This window comes from Pseudophryne corroboree, unplaced genomic scaffold (genome assembly GCF_028390025.1).
Source record: "Pseudophryne corroboree isolate aPseCor3 unplaced genomic scaffold, aPseCor3.hap2 scaffold_1707, whole genome shotgun sequence".
Taxonomy (NCBI): Eukaryota; Metazoa; Chordata; class Amphibia; order Anura; family Myobatrachidae; genus Pseudophryne; species Pseudophryne corroboree.
The window spans coordinates 1-14,730 of record NW_026968343.1 but is presented as its reverse complement, the minus strand read 5'-3'; the positions used below and the strand labels follow the sequence as shown (position 1 = coordinate 14,730).

At 45.2% G+C, this 14,730-nt stretch overlaps 1 long non-coding RNA gene across 1 annotated transcript; it reads left to right on the top strand.

The window, feature by feature from the left end:
- Positions 1-4,656: 4,656 nt before the first annotated feature.
- Positions 4,657-5,789, top strand: LOC135002044 (uncharacterized). Its single transcript, XR_010203335.1, has 5 exons — positions 4,657-4,692; positions 4,784-4,840; positions 5,024-5,068; positions 5,404-5,466; positions 5,619-5,789. It is a non-coding gene; the product is annotated as an uncharacterized LOC135002044 (long non-coding RNA).
- Positions 5,790-14,730: the final 8,941 nt, after the last annotated feature.

Genomic DNA, 14,730 nt, shown 5'->3' with positions numbered 1-14,730 from the left:
CCTGATGTGCTTTCTTTCTTTTTTTTTTTTTTTTCTGTAATAATGCACTGTATTATTTTATTTACATTGTAAGACAGTCAATGGAAGGATGCACACAGGTTTCACATAAATCAAAGTACATCTGCAGGAGCGATTCTTTACGCTAAATGCACCTAAACAGCGGGAATGAAATGAGTGTATTCTGACGCTACCAACTGAGCAAAACAGTACTGTACAGTAGATCTTCAGCGTTTGTGTATTGCACAGGACCTGAATTTCCTCCCTGTGCAGGCCCCCAGGGGGGAAGGGCGATGGGGGTAGGGGGGAGACGATGGAAAATACTGTGCCTTTGAAATGCAATTACATGAGCGTCCGAGTACACTACGGCATACTGTAAACCAACACCAATGGGAAGGAAGTGCCAACCTTATTTTTAATGTGTTCCCGTGACATTCACTTTAAAAAAAAAAAAATTATCTCCAATACAGTACATCCAATGGAAGGATGCACACAGGTTTCACATAAATCAAAGTACATCTGCAGGAGCGATTCTTTACGCTAAATGCAACCTACAGTACAGTACGGTACTGTAAGTGAGCAAAATAGTACTACAGTGGGCGTTTGTGTATTGCACATGACCTGCATTCCCTCCCTGTCTACTGCATGATCTGTGCAGGCTCCCATGGGGGAAGGGCAACAGGCTAGCAGGAGGCGGAGGAAAACACCGTGCTTTACAAATGCGAGTGTCCGAGTCCTCTAAGGCATAAACCAACAGCAATGGGGCGGGGGCCGGGCGCTGTTTGCAGTACTTTCACACATGAAATTGGAAATCTCTCATGAGGCGTCGTGGGCTAGGGGTGAAGGCTCCCACCTCCCTCGCTGGGAGTCCAGGGTTCGAGACCTGATGTGCTTTCTTTCTTTTTTTTTTTTTTTTCTGTAATAATGCACTGTATTATTTTATTTACATTGTAAGACAGTCAATGGAAGGATGCACACAGGTTTCACATAAATCAAAGTACATCTGCAGGAGCGATTCTTTACGCTAAATGCACCTAAACAGCGGGAATGAAATGAGTGTATTCTGACGGACTGTGCATCTTCGGTATTTGTGTATTGCATAAGAACTGTGAAGGCTCCCAGGAGGGAAGGGCGTAGGGCAAGACAGTGGAAAATACTGTGGTCAAAGAAAGGGCATATTTAAAACTAAGGGAAACTGTCACAAAGTACAGTAACTACAGTACTGTACGTTGAATGCCTGGACCGCACGACGTCTGAGACGCACGACGTCTGAGGCGCACGACGTCTGAGACGCTCATTGAGCATAAGGACGGTTATGGCTGCTGCACGGGACCGTCCCTATGCTCTTGGTGAGCTGCGTCTCCTCGTTCGCTGGCGGGACAGAACTCTCGCCAGCAACGAGGAGAAAGTGAGGGCATACCGGAGGGCCAGCAGGGATATCCTCCGGACCTACAACCGGAGGAGAACGGTGAGGTCTCTCCAGAGGAGGTGGAGTGACCTCGTGAGGCGGACCCCACGACGCCTGCAGGCCATAAGGGATTGTAAGTACAGTACATTACTGTAGATTACTGTACTTTAAGTTACTGTAGTTACAGGTACAGTACATTATAGCAGGGGCTGCTGTAGCAGCAGGTATCCGGTCTATACAGCACTGTACAGTATTTGTGGTAAACAAATGGTTAAACAAGGACCAAACGTTAACCCGGGTCAAAAGGTCAATTTGTTTTTTTGCGTCGACCTAGATGGTGCGGCTTTTGAAATTGGTTGACACCAGTTACTGTAGGTTGACATGGTCGTTAAGTTGACATGGAAAAAGATCGACATGCGTTTTACAAAAACAATTGTTATTTTTTTAAACTTGTGTATATACAGTACAGTAGTTCTTTACAATCCAGGTGGTCTACGATTGTGCAGTGTACAGTATCATGCAGTGTACAGTATATGCAATGTATCACAGTGTATCGTGCTGCGTAATTGCAGCGTGTCATGCAGTGTACATTCAGAATATGGTATTGTGCAGTGAGTGTAATACATAGTGAATCACATCGTGCAGCAGAGCAGGCCTTAGGCATAGGCAAACTACAGTAGGCAAATGCCTAGGGCATTTGCTATGCTTAGGGGCACCAGCAGCTTCTGCTGATTAAAATGATATGCGGCATGCCTATATTTTGCGTGACTGCGGCTGTATCTGTACCTGGCTAGGGCCAGCACTGTCGTGCAGTGTACTGTATACACATGTGGTAATTGCAGTTTTTTGTGTAGTGTACATTGTATCATATTTTGCAGGGAAATGTGCAGTTTGTCATATCACGCAGTCGTGCAGTGCATTGTGTGGTTTAATTGCAGTGTGCCGAAATTTGTGTTTCAGATATGTAGTACAGTGTTCTAAGGGATGTTACTTTGGCAGAAATTATTCTAAGGGATGTTACAGTGGCCTAATGTGTTCTGACGTGCATTACTCTTGCATAAGGTTCATGACTGGCAGATCTCTACTTTGTGACGTAATGTGGATATACTACTGCACTACTGTGACGTACAGTAACGTGAATAAGGTGCTCTACTGTGTGACACAACGTGAATCAAGGACAGTACTGTGACGTGAATACGGTGCTCTACTGTGTGACACAACGTGAATCAAGGACAGTACTGTGACGTGAATAAGGTGCTCTACTGTGTGACACAACGTGAATCAAGGACAGTACTGTGACGTGAATACGGTGCTCTACTGTGTGACACAACGTGAATCAAGGACAGTACTGTGACGTGAATACGGTGCTCTACTGTGTGACACAACGTGAATCAAGGACAGTACTGTGACGTGAATAAACTGCACTACTGTGACATGACGTGAATAAGATGAATTCAGGTGAGTACTGCATCATCTGTCATGAAATCAATTTGTAATGTAATGAACAGTACTGAGATGGTTAAGGGTGGGAGGGCTGCATGCTGATGTGTGTCATAATGTTTATAAGGGCAATGCTTATGTGTGTTACAATGTCTATAAAGGTAGTGTTCTGTCTAATACCCTGGACCTACTGTACTGTAGCGATACTGTAAGTGTACTGTTTGTCACATTTAGAAATGTGCCCCTTAAGTTTTGAAGACAGTACAGTACACTATGCCCTCCTGAGTGATTAGGTGCAGGGTACTAGAATGAACAATTCCATTTATTGTGATGTCATAAAGATGCTGTCAATGTTGAATTTCATTGGCTGTACAGTATGCTGCCATTATACTGTATATATATTTTTACAGGGCTGGTAGCACGACGTCACAGGAGGCGGGACAGGCGCCGCCAAGCTGGTAAGTATTGTCAAATACAGTAGTGTACAGTACATAGTGATTTCTATAGTCCCAACCCCCTGTCCTGACCATCACAGATAACTCGCTGCAATCCGTTAATGTTAAGAATGTCTGTTTACAAAACTAAATGTAAATATTAAACACAAAGTATAAATAACATTGTAGATAGCTGAATACCCGTGCTTCGCTACGGGATGAGGATGGTAAATTCCAGTGATAGTTGTTTGTTAATTTACGTTTGTTGGCGATCTACTGTAGTATATAGTACTGTATACTTTAAGCATACTGTATCTTGCTTCTCTGATGCAGATTGTTTATTGGCCGGACCCCTTTTTGGTCCTGGATACTGTGCAGTACATGTTTCAAATTGACAGCTTCACTTACAGTACTGTTATTTTTTTTCCCACAGTACCACCACCACCACCACCACCACCACCACCACCTGCTGCTGCGCTGCCAGGTATTGTGTAACGAGAATTCTGGTGCTACTGTCATCGTTGTTACACTACTGTACATGTGTCCTGGATACTGTGCAGTACATGTTTCCAATTGACAGCTTCACTTACAGTACTGTTATTTTTTTTCCCACAGTACCACCACCACCACCACCACCACCACCACCACCTGCTGCTGCGCTGCCAGGTATTGTGTAACGAGAATTCTGGTGCTACTGTCATCGTTGTTACACTACTGTACATGTGTCCTGGATACTGTGCAGTACATGTTTCCAATTGACAGCTTCACTTACAGTACTGTTATTTTTTTTCCCACAGTACCACCACCACCACCACCACCACCACCACCACCACCACCTGCTGCTGCGCTGCCAGGTATTGTGTAACGAGAATTCTGGTGCTACTGTCATCGTTGTTACACTACTGTACATGTGTCCTGGATACTGTGCAGTACATGTTTCCAATTGACAGCTTCACTTACAGTACTGTTATTTTTTTTCCCACAGTACCACCACCACCACCACCACCACCACCACCTGCTGCTGCGCTGCCAGGTATTGTGTAACGAGAATTCTGGTGCTACTGTCATCGTTGTTACACTACTGTACATGTGTCCTGGATACTGTGCAGTACATGTTTCCAATTGACAGCTTCACTTACAGTACTGTTATTTTTTTTCCCACAGTACCACCACCACCACCACCACCACCACCACCACCTGCTGCTGCGCTGCCAGGTATTGTGTAACGAGAATTCTGGTGCTACTGTCATCGTTGTTACACTACTGTACATGTGTCCTGGATACTGTACAGTACATGTTTCAAATTGACACCTTCACTTACAGCACTGTTGTTTTTTCTCACAGTACCACCACCACCACCACCACCACCACCACCACCACCAACACCGTCTGACCAGCAGAGCTCTGGAAGTGGTAATCATTATTTTTGTTACAGACACACTAGTTTCCTACAGTATTACTGTAATTTTTTTATTTTACAATACTTGTTATCTTGTACACACAGACCGCCTCGTTATTGATACAGAGGAGGAGGAAATGGGGGAGCCTTCAGGCCAGCCTGGTAAGAATTGTAATCTACTGTACAGTACTCTACATTCTACATTCATTGATTTATTAACAGTACCAATGGCTTGGGTTTGCGTGACCAGTGGTCAGGATTCCAGCAGTCAAGTGACCGACAGCGGTATCCTGATTGCAGAAATCCCATTGACTTTTCTTTTTGTTTTTTTTATATTCAACACAGATGTCACTTACGTGGACTCTGAGTCGTCGGAGCCGCCACAGTATAGTAAGTACAGTAGGATCACAAGCCCATTCTTAAAAGTATTGACCAAGTCCACTTTTATTACTTTTCAGGCAGGGAATTCCAAACATGTACTGTACAGTATTTCCCTCACTGTGAAGACCCCTTTTCGCCTCTGTGTGCGAAATCGCCTCTCCTCCAACACGAGTTAAATACAGGCACAGTACAGTACTGTATGTCCCCTACCACTGGACAGTCATTCTGCTCCTACTGTATTATGAATATATCTCTGCCTCCTGTAGCACTGTACTACTGTGCAATTTTGTAGTAACTGTACTCTACTGTATTTTGTTTATAATATTTTTTTATTTTCCACTCAGTGATTATTGACAGTGATGAGGAAGGGGATGAGGAAGGGGAGAAAAAGCCCTCTCCCCAACTTGGTAAGTAAACTAAAGTATTGTACTGTACTGTACATTGTGTTAAACCAATGGGTTGGGTTTGCATGACCAGCAGTCAGGATTCTAGCGGTTAGGTGTAAAGTAGTGTATTTCCTGGAATGAACCTTTTTTTTCGCATTAATGTTTTTTCATAGTTCCTACACTGGAACAGGCCGCCGAGGAGGATGATGCATATGATGAGGCGGCATTTAGTGGTAAGAATTATCACTGACATTGATTTGATTCCACCAGAGTAGCACTTTTCATCAGATTTTTCTGGAAAATGCGTAGAAATCGGATAAAAATTGCACAAATCGGAATAGTGGATGGGGGACTTTAGATGATTGTTTTTGTTTGAACTGGTGATATTGCCCATACAGTAGCAACCAATCACATTCCACATTAACATTTATCTACAGTAGTTACACTTACAGACGATAATGCAGTACAGTAGGTAATATTTGTAATTGTCAGAGAAGTATCTTCATATACTGTAGTTAGAATTCTCATATTTGCCACTACAAATTACCACTACAGTAACTGCTAAATATTTTAAGTGTACTGTACAATATGCACATACAGTACAGTACTGTACAGTATGCATAATTCAAAGCAAAAAAGAGTTGCTACCTTAGTCTAGTCATAATCACCGGCATACGGGCCACTCACAAATTTTCTGATGGTCTCGGTGGGGTCCCTTGGAATCACCATGCCTGTCACAAGCATACCTTTTTTTTACCCACCTGTCACTAGGCCTGGACACTAGTTTACTATTACTATACTTTTTACTGTATACTGTATCTTATAATATTCTTCTCTTTTACCCACAGACGACGAGCCAGAATACCATTTTGGTAAATAAATATACTGTACAGTAGCAATAGTTGGTACTGCAATTACAGTATTTTTTTTCTCCAACATTACTTTAAGTCCAACTGATATGACTAACTGTATTTTATCTTTTTACAGCCCGTCGCCAACCAGTGGAGGAGACACCTGGTAATAAAATAGAAATACATAATGCACTGTACTGTATTCTAACTTACTGTAACATGTATAACACTGAGCTGATCATCTTCACACCCTCTGACATAACCTTACAGTACAAACTGTACTTTCTCTCCTTTTTCACCCTCTTCACTCCACAAATGCATGCTGCGTTTCCTGACTACTGATATAATAGTGTGTAGAGCGTAGCGAGGCACCGTGCCCACCGCGTGGCGAGCGAAGCAAGCATGCAAGGGGCTGCTTTCCGCTCGCCGCCCCTGTCGGGATTGTGTGGTCGGGATTCCGGCGTCTGTATTTTGACTGCCGGGATCCCGTCCAGCGGGATTACGTACTGATCTCCAGTCTGAGCCTGCCCTAGGCATAGGCATACTTGCCAAATGCCCAGGGGCACAAGCAGCTTCTGCTGATTAATATGATATGCAGCATGCCTACAGTATATTCTGTGCATACAAAATGCATTACTAATGTGCAGCATTATGTGTATACAGTACTTTGTTGTGTAACATATACTGTAGCAAGGGCACTACTGTGTGGTCTAATGTGAACAAAGAGCAATATGATGTGATGCAATGTGAATAAGTGGGAATACTTTGAGGAGTAATGTGGTACTATCATATGATGTAACGAGAAAAAGAGACACTATTGCATGATATGTTGTGAATAAAGTTGCAGTACTGTGTGGCGTCATTTCAGATTGGGGAATTACTGTGTGGCCTTGCCCCTTCCCAGCAAGAACATGCACCGTTTTGGGATGCACACCGAATGTGCACACTGTTGCTATTTTAAACATACAGTACAGTAAGTTGGAGGAGCACCAAAATGACGACTGCTATGGTTGAGGGGTGATGGTGCTGGGAAAGGGGTACAGGCTCAGAGGCGGAAATAGCATCTGTGCAAGGGGGCAGCATCCAAAAACTTGACTAGGGAATCATATTATTTATGGCTGGCTCTGAGTACAGTCCACTATTATGGATAGTACTCCCTACAACACCACCTACAGTACTGTAACCCTCTTTTTTCTGAAGCGGTCATGAAATGTCATGACTGCTAATACATACAGTAAATGTCTACAGTATTTGTACTGTGGTGTTTAATTCCTTTGACAATTTGTTTATGACCTATTGAAGCTAAACTCTTGTACAGTACTTTATATTTTGAATACCAGCAATACAGTATAATACTGTACCTACAGTATACAGTAATAATTGTTTACTATTTGAATGTGACTAAATGTTTTTTTTTCTCCAATATAGTGCCAATTATTTATGGGGGCCCCAGACAGGGGCAAGATAGGTGGGCTGGCCCAGAAGCGGGCAGGCAGCAGCCCACTTATACAAGAGGTAAACTAAAGCAATGTTTAAATTACCTCGACAGCATACAGTAGTGTTTGATTTACTGTACTGACAATACAGTACTGTACATTGTAAATAACAATATTGTCTAATATAGAGTAAAGTACAGTACTGTATTGCCATTACTACACTGTAAAGTACAGTATTCAGTATTTGTTTTGTAATACTGTCCTTTTTTTCCCACAGAACAGTTGCGGCGTGCCATCCAGCTCCAGCGGGTGGTGGTCCACCTCCTAGTGGACCACTATTTTAATATTTTATTAAGTTTTATTTAATTTTATTTAATAAAAAATTTTGTTCTTGTACTCCATTGTATAGTATCTTTTTCTACTGTATAAGATAGGCATACTGTACACCATACAATTATCTGGCAGATAATCTGCAAGATCTGGCTGTTTGTAATGAAATTCTCTCCTAATTTAGCTGTGGTGTACAGTACCTCCTGAGTGTGCTGGGGTGCTTTCTGGCCAGTTTGGGGTGATTTGGAGCAAGTTTGGTCGGCCATCTTGCCGACATGTGCTGTCGACTGTTTGGCAAACATGTGTTTTCACTCCAGCATGTGTGTGTCAGGCATTTTGTGTGTGTCAGGCATTTTGTGTGTGTCAGGCATTTTGTGTGTGTCAGGCATTTTGTGTGTGTCAGGCATTTTGTGTGTGTCAGCCATTTTGTGTGTGTCAGCCATTGCTGTGTGGTTCCACAAATGTTAGCGTGTCAAAGTGCTGACCACTGACACCACTATTTCACTTTGTACCGCATGCCTTTTGTGGAACCACACAGCCCAGCATGACTTATTGCTGGGCTGTGTGGTTCCACAAATTTTCTTGGAAAACAAATGAACATGAGTGTCTTTACTTTAATACTTTTTTTTTTTTTTTCCCCACAGATATCTATATACACAAGAAAAGAATGTAACGAAGAACAAACTACTTTTTTGTTTTAATTAACTTTCAAACTTTATTTAAAAAAAAAAACACCTTTTTTTTCTTCAATAAACTTTTAAAAATAGAAGTTTCCTGTGGTTTTTATTAAAATATGAAATGCAAGATGCCTAACCAAGTTGTTTTACATACAGTATACCACTCTTAATTGAATTCCCATCATACAGTAGTACTAATTTATACAGTACAGGAAGTTGGGAATACAAACATTGGAAACCACGTCATGTTTATTTTAAGAAACACTTTATTTACGGACAAAGTCATTTGGAACATGTAACATCACACATACTGTACTGTATTGTAATAAAGCCAACATCACACATACTGTACGGTACTTTAATCAAAAGGTAACAGCACAAATACAGTAACAATATCAACTTTAACATTTTTATAATTTATTTTTTTGTGGTGGTGGTGCGGGGTAATGGTTTTTGTACTTTATTTTTAGGTTTTGCTTTTTTGAATTATTTTTCGTTTTTGTCTTTTGCTTTTTAACACTGTCGCATACGGACACCAGAATAGAGGACTGACAACAGCAGCCCCTGGATGGAAACGCAGCCCAAGGCCCCAGATGGACACAGCACAATGGACTCGGCTGCTACTGGATAGATACAGCAGCGCCGAAAAAATCAACAGGAATAAAAGGGGCAACTTGTAACAGGCCCTTACATTACCAGGAATGTGGTGAGCCAAGTTCATGCACTCCCCTTTGAGTAACCGAGCTGCTCCAAGTGGATTCAGCACAGTGCATGCAGCCCCAGAAAATGTACAGGTAATACAGGTACATTGACACAATTTTTTAACTTCAGCTGTGTGAAGCTGATGTGCAGAAGCTAGGAGTTAGGTAATGATCTGGTTTCATCATAGTCGAGCTTCCAAGTCATTTTCCTCTTCGTTCTCAGCACAGAGTTTATGGTATCCCTTATCTTCCTCTTTTCTGGATCACCAATCCTCACGCGGCGTTCACACCTAGCCATGATGTCATGTACCAGATTTTTGGGCAGCGGAAGTTTGCCCTTGGAACCATCAAAGTTCACACGATTGGCCCACGTCAAGTATTTGTCGTACCGTACATGGTGCTGGAACAGAGAATATGCATATTTCTGAATATGTCCATTTGAAGCTCTGTACAGATGGTCGTCCAGGGAAGTTGAGATGACAGCCAGGGCAATATTGTTCAGAGAGCCTCCGAATGTATTGCGAAGTGGCCTGTGAGCAGGTGTGCTGGTCATCATTGGTGTTCCTGGCAACAGCACACTTGAATCCAGGCCTCTGCGGTCGTCCAGCCCTCTGCGGTCCTCCAGGCCTCCTCTGCGGTCCTCCAGGCCTCCTCTGTGGTCCTCCAGGCCTCCTCTGCGGTCCTCCAGGTCTCTTCTGCGGTCCTCCAGGTCTCTTCTGCGGTCCTCCAGGTCTCTTCTGCGGTCCTCCAGGCCTCCTCTGCGGTCGTCCAAGTCGCTGACTTCGTCCAGTCCGCTGCTGTGGTCCAGGCCTCTGCGGTCCTCCAGGCCTCCTCTGCGGTCCTCCAGGCCTCCTCTGCGGTCCTCCAGGCCTCCTCTGCGGTCCTCCAGGTCTCTTCTGCGGTCCTCCAGGTCTCTTCTGCGGTCCTCCAGGCCTCCTCTGCGGTCGTCCAAGTCGCTGACTTCGTCCAGTCCGCTGCTGTGGTCCAGGCCTCTGCGGTCCTCCAGGCCTCCTCTGCGGTCCTCCAGGCCTCCTCTGCGGTCCTCCAGGCCTCCTCTGCGGTCCTCCAGGCCTCCTCTGCGGTCCTCCAGGTCTCTTCTGCGGTCCTCCAGGCCTCCTCTGCGGTCCTCCAGGCCTCCTCTGCGGTCCTCCATGCCTCCTCTGCGGTCCTCCAGGCCTCCTCTGCGGTCCTCCATGCCGCTGACTTCGTCCAGTCCGCTGCGGTCGTCCAGGCCTCCTCTGCGGTCGTCCAGGCCTCCTCTGCGGTCCTCCAGGCCTCCTCTGCGGTCCTCCAGGCCTCCTCTGCGGTCCTCCAGGCCTCCTCTGCGGTCCTCCAGGCCTCCTCTGCGGTCCTCCATGCCGCTGACTTCGTCCAGTCCGCTGCGGTCGTCCAGGCCTCCTCTGCGGTCGTCCAGGCCTCCTCTGCGGTCCTCCAGGCCTCCTCTGCGGTCCTCCAGGCCTCCTCTGCGGTCCTCCAGGCCTCCTCTGCGGTCCTCCAGGCCTCCTCTGCGGTCCTCCAGGTCTCCTCTGCGGTCCTCCAGGCCTCCTCTGCGGTCCTCCAGGTCTCTTCTGCGGTCCTCCAGGCCTCCTCTGCGGTCCTCCAGGCCTCCTCTGCGGTCCTCCAGGCCTCCTCTGCGGTCCTCCAGGCCTCCTCTGCGGTCCTCCAGGCCTCCTCTGCGGTCCTCCAGGTCTCTTCTGCGGTCCTCCAGGCCTCCTCTGCGGTCCTCCATGTTTCCTCTGCGGTCCTCCAGGTCTCTTCTGCGGTCCTCCAGGCCTCCTCTGCGTTCGCCCAAGTCGCTGACTTCGTCCAGTCCGCTGCTGTGGTCCAGGCCTCTGCGGTCCTCCAGGTCTCTTCTGCGGTCCTCCAGGCCTCCTCTGCGGTCCTCCATGCCGCTGACTTCGTCCAGTCCGCTGCGGTCGTCCAGGCCTCCTCTGCGGTCCTCCATGCCGCTGACTTCGTCCAGTCCGCTGCGGTCGTCCAGGTCTCTTCTGCGGTCCTCCAGGCCTCCTCTGCGGTCGTCCAGCCCTCTGCGGTCCTCCAGGCCTCCTCTGCGGTCCTCCAGGCCTCCTCTGCGGTCCTCCAGGCCTCCTCTGCGGTCCTCCAGGTCTCTTCTGCGGTCCTCCTGGTCTCTTCTGCGGTCCTCCAGGTCTCTTCTGCGGTCCTCCAGGCCTCCTCTGCGGTCGTCCAAGTCGCTGACTTCGTCCAGGGGGCAATGCTGAAGGAGCGTCACAATCCCCTAGCTCAATTACATTGGGATAAGCGAGGTCTATGCACATTACGGTATACCGAGCTGGATCGCTTAGCAACCTGACAAAATGGCCGCCGACCGTGAACTCCCAGCACGTGGCAGCGCTCGGATATGTAGTGAGATACAATATGGCATACATTTCACAGTTCAGGGGGCAATGCTGAAGGAGCGTCACAATCCCCTAGCCAAAATACACAGGGGAGGGATAAGCTACTGTAGGATTGCATACAGTATTACGGTACACCGGACTCAATCGCATAGCACACTGTCAAAACGACCACTACCCATGAACCCCCACCTCCTGAACCCCCACCTCGTGGCAGGCAGCAGTTGGGTATGGAATGAGAAATGGCATAAGCTGTGCAGGCTACGGGGCGATGCTGAAGGAGCGTCACAATCCCCTAGCTCAATTACATTGGGATAAGCGAGGTCTATGCACATTACGGTATACCGAGCTGGATCGCTTAGCAACCTGACAAAATGGCCGCCGACCGTGAACTCCCAGCACGTGGCAGCGCTCGGATATGTAGTGAGATACAATATGGCATACTGTACATTTCACAGTTCAGGGGGCAATGCTGAAGGAGCGTCACAATCCCCTAGCTCAATACAGTATCTCACGCTTACAGTATCTTACAGTATACGCTTACAGTATCTGTGTATTTTGGCTAGGGGATTGTGACGCTCCTTCAGCATCGCCCCGTAGCCTGCACAGCTTATGCCATTTCTCATTCCATACCCAACTGCTGCCTGCCACGAGGTGGGGGTGAATAAAAAAAATAATAAAGTGTGAAAAAAACTACAGTAACATGCATTAGTACTTAAGGAATCGAACCCTGGACTCTGAGTATAGGAAGCGAAACACTTCACCACTTCGCCGCAGACAAATGTATAAATCCGTTGGTTTTGATTATGCTGTAATGGCTACGGGATTAAGACGATAACATACTGTAGAAAATTCCTAATCTTGAGAGGCAATAGTGAACTTGTAACACACATCCATTTGCGACAGTGTACACTACTGGTTTTACAGTACTGTGTTTTGTCTGCGGGACTCGGACGCTCACATACAGTATTCATAAAGTATTGTAGATGGATCATATACTGTATGCTGTACTACTGTATTTGCGTCGGTGTCGTACTGTATATACTGTACAGTACTGTATTAAATAATGCAGCGTAATGAGTACAGTATTTGCTGTATGCAGCGTAATGAGACGCCTTAGTAAAGTAGTCCTTATTATGTATGTCAGTATTGTATTTTACGGGAGACCACACGCATGCGCAGTGGTGATTGTAAAAAGCGACATCTGGTGGCTGATCGCAGGTATTACACGTAAAGGTAACGCCAAACGTCAAATGTCTGTCTCCGTGCGATTAGATAGCCTCTCTGTGGCTATGCGCGCCTCGCTACGCCACAGTGCGCTGCGTATGGTCGAACGGGCCAACCGCCGCGGCCACTCAAGATAAAGGTGGCTACATCTGTACTATCCCAAAATGTATCACTAAGGTGAAAGAAGTTGATTTCGGAGCATCATTTTTGAACAGGAGCTTCAACCATTTTGTGGCATATGAGAAATTCCCTAAGCCCCGGACCTGTCGATTTTAGTCAAAAATGAAAATTTCAAAAGTGCCCCAATTTCTGCTTTAAACTTTAGGTACTATCCCAAAATGTATCACTAAGGTGACAGAAGTTGATTTCGGAGCATCATTTTTGAACAGGAGCTTCAACCATATTGTGGCATATGAGAAATTCCCTAAGCCCCGGACCTGTCGATTTTGGTCAAAAATTAAAATTTCAAAAGTGCCCCAATTTCTGCTTTAAACTTTAGGTACTATCCCAAAATGTATCACTAAAGTGACAGAAGTTGATTTCGGAGCATCATTTTTGAACAGGATCTTCAAACGTTTTGTGGCATATGAGAAATTCCCTAAGCCCCGGACCTGTCGATTTTGGTCAAAAATGAAAATTTCTAAAGTGCCCCAATTTCTGCTTTAAACTTTAGGTACTATCCCAAAATGTATCACTAAGGTGACAGAAGTTGATTTCGGAGCATCATTTTTGAACAGGAGCTTCAACCATATTGTGGCATATGAGAAATTCTCTAAGCCCCGGACCTGTCGATTTTGGTCAAAAATGAAAATTTCAAAAGTGCCTCAATTTCTGCATTAAACTTTAGGTACTATCCCAAAATGTATCACTAAGGTGACAGAAGTTGATTTCGGAGCATCATTTTTGAACAGGAGCTTCAACCGTTTTGTGGCATATGAGAAATTCCCTAAGCCCCGGACCTGTCGATTTTGGTCAAAAATTAAAATTTCAAAAGTGCCCCAATTTCTGCTTTAAACTTTAGGTACTATCCCAAAATTTATCACTAAGGTGACAGAAGTTGATTTCGGAGCATCATTTTTGAACAGGAGCTTCAACCATTTTGTGGCATATGAGAAATTCCCTAAGCCCCGGACCTGTCGATTTTGGTCAAAAATGAAAATTTCAAAAGTGTCCCAATTTCTGCTTTAAACTTTAGGTACTATCCCAAAATGTATCACTAAGGTGACAGAAGTTGATTTCGGAGCATCATTTTTGACAGGAGCTTCAACCATATTGTGGCATATGAGAAATTCCCTAAGCCCCGGACCTGTCGATTTTAGTCAAAAATGAAAATTTCAAAAGTGCCCCAATTTCTGCTTTAAACTTTAGGTACTATCCCAAAATGTATCACTAAGGTGACAGAAGTTGATTTCGGAGCATCATTTTTGACAGGAGCTTCAACCATATTGTGGCATATGAGAAATTCCCTAAGCCCCGGACCTGTCGATTTTAGTCAAAAATGAAAATTTCAAAAGTGCCCCAATTTCTGCTTTAAACTTTAGGTACTATCCCAAAATGTATCACTAAGGTGACAGAAGTTGATTTCGGAGCATCATTTTTGAACAGGAGCTTCAACCATATTGTGGCATATGAGAAATTCCCTAAGCCCCGGACCTGTCGATTTTGGTCAAAAATGAAAATTTCAAAAGTGCCCCAATTTCTGCTTTAAA